At 42.2% G+C, this 7,494-nt stretch overlaps 1 pseudogene; it reads left to right on the top strand.

The window, feature by feature from the left end:
- Positions 1-1,187: 1,187 nt before the first annotated feature.
- LOC119328549 overlaps positions 1,188-7,494 on the top strand; it is a 10,256-nt pseudogene continuing 3,949 nt past the window's right edge.

Below are 7,494 nucleotides of genomic sequence, written 5' to 3'. Positions count from 1 at the left end.
TAAATGATATCTATGTATAGTTGTATATTAAAATTACAGAATAGCATAGTAAAGCTACACAATTACAAAATATCCAAGTACAATTATATATAGTAAAATTACAAATTTAGGGAAATGTTATTGTGCTGACTGACGTTCTCTGCTATGGTACTTGTTAAATAAATTTGTCATCCTCTGACAATATAAATTGTCATGAGGAACGTTCAATTTACCATGCTCTTCATTTGTTGTTATGGTTAGAGCAAGTACAATAAAACTGAGTCAGCGGGTTATAAAGAATAAACTAGTATATTTCTGTTTAGTTGGAGGAAATAAAAGAGGAGAGGAAAGGTAAACGGGCTCTTCGTGAAGAGTCAACTTTAGCACATGCTCCTAGGCACTTTGTAAGAATGAAAGGTGAGCCACATCTATATCTATACCAATATAAAAAAGGCCAAAGAGGCAGATCCAATTAATCTCGGCCATCAAATCATGTCAATCCAACAATCTAGATTGCTTTAATGTTGAGCGCTCAACACGTTTAGCGTGCAGTTAATTTCATGCCAAATATAGTGCTAATCACATAATAACACGCAAAAATATCCTACTTAATATCTGCATGCACTTAGGGCCTCTTTGATTCACAGGATTGCAAAAACACTGGAATAGAAAGAATACAGGAAATCTATAGGATTGCAGTTGTAAAACAGAGGATTGAAAAACAGTGAAAAGTATAGGAATATGAAACAAATGGAACATTTGAAATGCAGGAACTGAAATCAAAGGAATGCATTATTTAGTACAGAAATTATGCGCTGGTATGCAACTTTATCCCTCTTGCCTCGGTCTTTGTGTAAAAAAGAGGTCTGACTCAATGTTTTACTTCATGCGAAATCACATGAAACCAACAGTGTTTCTCTGGATTGCAACAGTATTCCTCCATACTTGTTCCTGCAAATCAAACATCGCTACAGTAGCAAATCCTATGAAATGAGAATTCCTGCGTTTTTCTTATGAAAAATCATTCAAATTAAAGGAGGCCTTAATATATTTCCAAATTAACGTGCATTGCACGTATACATTGACTAATAATAAAAAAGTAGTACATTCTTTTAATCTATTATTGTACATATTGATTATAAAATGGACCGTAGATGACATGACATTGGCTAGTCTTTTTTAATATCTGGACCACCATAGGTGGAGCTAATTATGATTGGCCGAATAGCCTGGCTCGCTCCATTTTGCTGGTTTGCTCTCCCGTGTTCCCCCGTCGATGGTGAGCGCCGGCGGAGGTTGCGCTCGAGCGCCACCGCCACCGCCCGGCGGCACCGGGAGTTTTCGCCGCTGATGTAGCTCCCGTCCCACCCTGTATTCCCTCTTGGGTGGATAGAATTCCCTCTCTTACTAAATACTCTGCATCTGTTTCCATGAAGTAATGCTCGCTCTTTGTTTTGGTTTTGGCAAGAGGGCGCGAATGGAGCTGAGCCCAGTTAGTTCGTCGCTGGGCGCCATGGGCTCCCTCCCACGGAAGCTCGACGAGCTCCTGGCGACCGGGCACTGGGCTCTGCGGGGGGCTGCGATGGATGGGATCGGGCACCTGGCCGCCGACCTCCACGAGCTGCAGAGCCTCCTGCTGAGCCTCTCGAACGCGCAGGACCCTCCCGTAGCGGCGGGGTGCTGGATGAAGGAGGTGCGCGAGCTGTCCTACGACGTGGAGGACTGCGCCGACCGATTCGTCAACGCCGCGGAGACCCGCAGGCGACCTGCTCGGCGTAATGCCAGTGTCGCCCGGCTGAAGATCAATCGCCTTCCGAGGAGGCGGAGGTGGCTCCCATGGATCAACAGCAGGGTCCTAGAGTTCAGGACCCGAGCGCAGGAGGCGAGCGAGAGGTACTGGAGGTACCAGTTCGATGATTGTGCCTCCGGTCCTGAATACTCTCCTGCTACTGGCCGCACTGTGTGCGCGGAGCCTGGTGATCATGTAGGCATGGAAGGCCCTGTGGGTGAGCTCCACCGGTCTCTGACTGATGGAGAGGAGCAGCTCAAGGTGGTAGCAATCGTCGGTGTTGCAGGGATCCGTAAAACCACGCTTGCCCTGAAATTGTTGGGTAAGCTCCAGGGACAGTTCGAGTGTGTCGCCTTTGTGCGGACAGCACAAAAGCCCAATATGAGGGGCATCATCAGCAGTATACTCTCACAAGTTCGTCCGCACCAACTGCCAGACCCTGCCGACATGCACCACCTCATCCGTGATCTCAAAGAACATCTACAAGATAAGAGGTCAGAGTCCATATATCTGCTTCATTTATTGGCAGATTCACTTCATCTATTCAGGAATTTACAGTATGAGAAACATCGTCCAATTAAATTGCACTTTTAGTGCCGCGACGTTCGTGGAATTACTTCTTCAGAATGTAAATCCATAGAGAAAAATTGATTTTGACTATTTCAATTCACTACACCCACTTTGGTAATTTGAGAGAGGCTTTAGGCTTACAGCTGCTGCAAGGGCTTAGAAATAAGCGTTTCTTTTCGGCAAAGGGTGAATTTTATTGGCTCAAAATGGAAGATGCATAACACAATGAGCACACACCCGACTTCTTCATAGCTAAGCTCTGCTTCCCTTGTTACGTCAGAAGCAAAACAAGCGAATACCTGGTTCATAGCTTTGCTTTCTTTCCAAGTTGAGCCCTGTTTGTTTGGACTTCAGCTTAACTTGTCCTCCTAGAGCTATTCATGGGCAATCGTACCTTGGGTTAATATACTTCTTAATGGGTGCCATCAAAATTGTGGTTCATGAAAAGTCGTTCTATCAAGCAAGTTTGCTGTCACCATATTGAAATCGCGGTGGTTGTGCATTCTCTACTGTAACTCCCTGAATTCCTTTGTATCCCAAAGAAACTAATGATCTAATAAACTTAAATTCCGTTTTATGTTGTATTTTCATTTTGGCTGACAAATCATTTTTATTATGCATAAATTATTTGCCAGGTACTTCATTGTAATTGATGACTTGTGGGCTACATCAGTGTGGGATGTTCTTAGTCGTGCTTTTCCAGAGGGTAGTTCATGCAGTAGAATAGTAGCTACGACAGAAATTATGGAAGTAGCTCAGGCATGCTGCAGTTTTCACCCTGTCCATATTTTTCAGATGGAATTTCTAAGCGACAATGACTCACAAAAATTATTGCTCCAAAGAATTCTCTCAGAAAATCAAAGTCCTCAACATTTCGATCACGTTTTACCTCATATTTTGAGAAAATGTGGTGGTTTGCCGCTAGCAATTATCATGGTAGCCAGCCTTTTAGCAAGCCGACCTGAGAAACTAGATCAACTGGGCTTTGTGCAGAGTTCTCTTGGTTCAAATATGCGGCTGCAGGCACATCCTACCATGGAAAGGTTTATGGAACAATTATTGAACATTAGGTTTGATAGTCTTCCACATTATTTGAAGACATGTCTGCTTTATCTTAGTACATGTCCAGAGGGCTACATATTCTTGAAGGATGATTTGGTGAAGCAATGGCTAGCTGAGGATTTCATATGTGCACAGTTAGGGAAAGACATGGAGGAAGTTGCAATAAGCTATTTTGATGAGCTTGTCAGTATGGGCCTGATCCAAGTTATGGATATCAACTACAGTTATGATCTATTGTCTTATTCAGTCCATCATATGGTTCTTGATTTTATTACATACAAGTCTATTGAAGAGAACTTCATCACTGTAGTGGATTATTCTCAAACAGCAATGCTACTTCCTGATAAAGTTCGCCGATTGTCGCTCCACTTTGGCAGTGCAACATATGCAACTACACCAGCTAGTACCAGATTATCACAAGTTCGATCACTCTTCTTTTTTGGACTGTTTAACTGCATGCCTTCATTGATGGTGTTTAAGTTTTTTCGAGTTCTAAACCTTCGTCTTTGGGTCGATCTTTGAAATATGAGTTTGGACCTTACAAGAATTAGTGAACTGTTTCGACTGAGATATTTGCATGTCACATGTAGTGCCATTGTGAAGTTACCATATCAGATTGAAGCTATGAAACATTTGGAAACACTGGAAATAAATTCAAGAGTATGCGCCATTCCACCAGACATTGTTCGCCTTCCGAGCTTGTTGCATCTCTGTCTTCGAGGTGGAACAAATCTACCTGACGGGATTGGCCATATAAGATCTCTACGTACACTAAAGTATTTTGACCTTGGTAATAACTCTGAAGACAATTTATGGAGCCGTGGCGAGCTGACAAACCTGCGGGATCTACATTTCACATATTCTAGATTACCATCTAGTGAACATTTGAAGAGAAATCTGATAGCTCTGGCCTCTTCACTTGGGAAACTCTGTAACCTCAAATCTGTCACTCTGGCTCCTGGTACTGCAGGCATGGTTGTTCTCGTTGATGGCTCGAGCAGCATGTCCTCTGCTCCAGTCTTCCTTGAGAGGCTTGAGCTGTTGCCGCCCATATGCATCTTTTCCAGACTTCCCAAGTGGATTGGACAACTCCGCAAAATCTGCATTGTGAAAGTTGCTGTTAAAGAACTGCTGACGAATGATATTGATATCCTCACAGGATTACCCTCCCTCGCAGTCCTCTCATTGTGGGTCCAGACAGCCCCTGAGGGAGGAATCATCTTCAACGAAGGGGCACTCCCAGTTCTCAAGTATTTCGAGTTTAGGTGTGGCGTACTTTGTCTGGCTTTCATGGCAGGAGCAATGCCCAATCTTCGGAGGATCAAGCTAGCTTTCAATACTGATATCAGGGAGAAGTACAACAATATGCTTGCCGGAATCGAGCACCTTTTAAACCTCCAGGATGTCACTGGACAAATTGGGGTAGTTACTGAATCTGACAGAGGGGCTGCTGAATCAGCATTCAAGGAAGCCATTAGCAAGCATCCAATGTCCTCTAGATCTAGCATACAATGGGTGGATCCAGTTGAGAAAGTATTCTGTCCTTCAGAGAAACAGTATTTGAGGCGAGGAAGAGGTTCATCAGATGAAACGCATGGGGGTCTTGAGAAAGCCGAAGATGCGATCAAACATGCTAAGAGAGGGTATGAATCTTCCTGACTCTAGCAGCAATTCTTCGCAACCTGGCCCTTTTCATTCATTTCTACTCCTCCGGTATTACCATTATCTTTCAAATAAAGAGATTACCACCCGAAAATCTGAGTGCTATAGCAAATATTTATTGGCCATTTTCCTGCACTGTAATACATTGCAAATAAAGTCGCGCCAAATCATAGCTTAACACAATATATTACTCCCTCCGATTCATATTAGTTGTCGCTGATTTAGTAGTACTAAATCAGCAACAATTAATATGGATCAAAGGGAATCAAGTTTCTCTTCTCTCATACTGCTCTAACAATAAATAAATTTGCTATCATCAGTAAAACTTCTTCCGCTGGGCTGGATCTGGACCACGATATCAAGGCCTACAGAACCTCTTGTTCAAGCGCTTTTTCCCCTCAAAAGCGCGTCAGAACACACTTCTTTTGCATTAGAAGAAAGGCCACCAAAATGGGGCAAAGCTACACAACCACCAAGGGTGGCACTGACCGAACTGAAAACAAGAAAGAGCAGCAAAAACTACAGACCCCGCTAAATTATGTACAAAGGAAAAACCAACAGCAAAGCTCTCATTCAAGTGCTTCGGTTGGGAATAAGACAGAGGACGCAAAATTGTTCAGTACCACTCCTTCATCATCAAATTTGCAAAGCATTGAACGTGAAGAGCAGATGTTGCTGGACTCCATGGAACAAGAGTGCCTGGATAGCAGCCAGCCTGGGGAGCAAATTGCTGCTGAGACTGGTGTGCAATCTCAGGTCTCTTCTCCCTCATCGCGTTCTCCCTCATCAGCAAGGTATCTCTATGGCTTAACGCCACTTAAAATTTCCCATCATTGTGTGAATCTTTTTCCTGAAGAACTGTCATAAAAAAAATGATCCTTTCCTTTCAGGCACCACGAAGAAGAGCATGCTTCTGGGCTCAACTTAGCTGGAGAAGGCATGGAGATGAGCTCAAACATCATCTTGAAGCAGGTATATAAAATTTGGTTTGGCCTATCTGGCACATATGTGATCTAATGTCCTGATGAAGATAGTTCCTTCCACAGGATATTCTTGCTAAGGTTAAAGAACATGAAGAACAAATTGCTCGTTTAAGAATGCATCTTGTTGACTATTCAGTGAAGGTGGTTATGCATTCAAATAATCGTTACCTTTTTTTCCTTTCACTTCCTCTGTTTTTGGTATATGATCTGATATCCTACGTTTCTTGATAGGAATCCCACATACTTAATGAGAAGCTTGTTTTGGAAAAACGTATTGCATATATGCGAAGGGCAAGTATCTTTATCCTATCAGGTTAAATTACTATCTCGGTGTACACCAGATTATTCTATAACACACTTTTTTCAGGAATTTGATCAGCACCAACAAGATTCCCTTGATGCCGCATCAAAAGCTTTGTCTTACAGACAAGACATTATTGAGGAAAATCTCCATCTGGCATACTCACTACAGGTAACTTTCTTCATTGTTATACTTTCTGTTAAAATTCAGATAGCTAACTAACATTTTCGATGGTGAACTGATGTGATTGATTTAACCTTTGTACACTTGGAGCTATTTGAGTGAATTTTGTTTGGAATAGAACTCTAGTTCTTATGTGAACTGAAATATTTACGAGAGTGAATTTCCTTTCTGCTCCACCGGAGATAGGAGAAGTTGCCAATTCAAAAGAAATAGGGTGCTTTAATACCATCATATAACAATATTGATTCATAAGCCAAAAGCCCCTATAGGAGCTTTTTTGGCTTTTAAGCCAAAATGAAAAGGCTGCAAAAGCAGAAGCATAAGCCAAACAAACAGGACCTTTGTTATTTCTTCTAGAAGCTTATTGTATATGGTTCAATGTGTTTCCTTATCTTCTTGCGCTGTTTTTTTATCTAGTTTCATGATGTAACACTGAATTTAACCTTTGGTACTACATAGGCAGCACGTCGAAGCAGATCAAATTTTGTACTTTCTTTGACGCCTCTTCTGTCAGCACATAACCTGCAGCCTTCTATTCCGGATGCTCAATCAATTGTTAGCAATCTGAAGGTATGTACAGCCTTTTTGTTACGGTAGGTAGCATGTGTTCTGCTTTTTCAGTAAGTGAAAAACAAATACGAGGCAAGGCCAAACAAACAAAACACAGAAGAATAGGAAAAGTCCGAATATGCAAAAGAGCAATTTGGCTGTACATGAAGCATGTTGAAATACATTGCCGCCTCTCTCCTTTAGTTTGGACTCTTGAATGAACTCTTTGGAACATGAATTTAATATGGTATATCAGAGCCAAGAGGTCTCAAGTTCAAGACCCGGTCTACACCATTAAATAAAAAAAGTTGCAGCCTACATTGATCCCACGCCTAAGGCCTGGAGCAGCGTAGACGTGAGGGGTTGCGTTGAAATATTGAATTCATGCTCTAGCCAATCCATTCAAAAGTCCATAC

This window comes from Triticum dicoccoides, chromosome 7A, assembly GCF_002162155.2.
Source record: "Triticum dicoccoides isolate Atlit2015 ecotype Zavitan chromosome 7A, WEW_v2.0, whole genome shotgun sequence".
Taxonomy (NCBI): domain Eukaryota; kingdom Viridiplantae; phylum Streptophyta; class Magnoliopsida; order Poales; family Poaceae; genus Triticum; species Triticum dicoccoides.
This window is presented reverse-complemented; position numbering and strand designations above follow the sequence as displayed.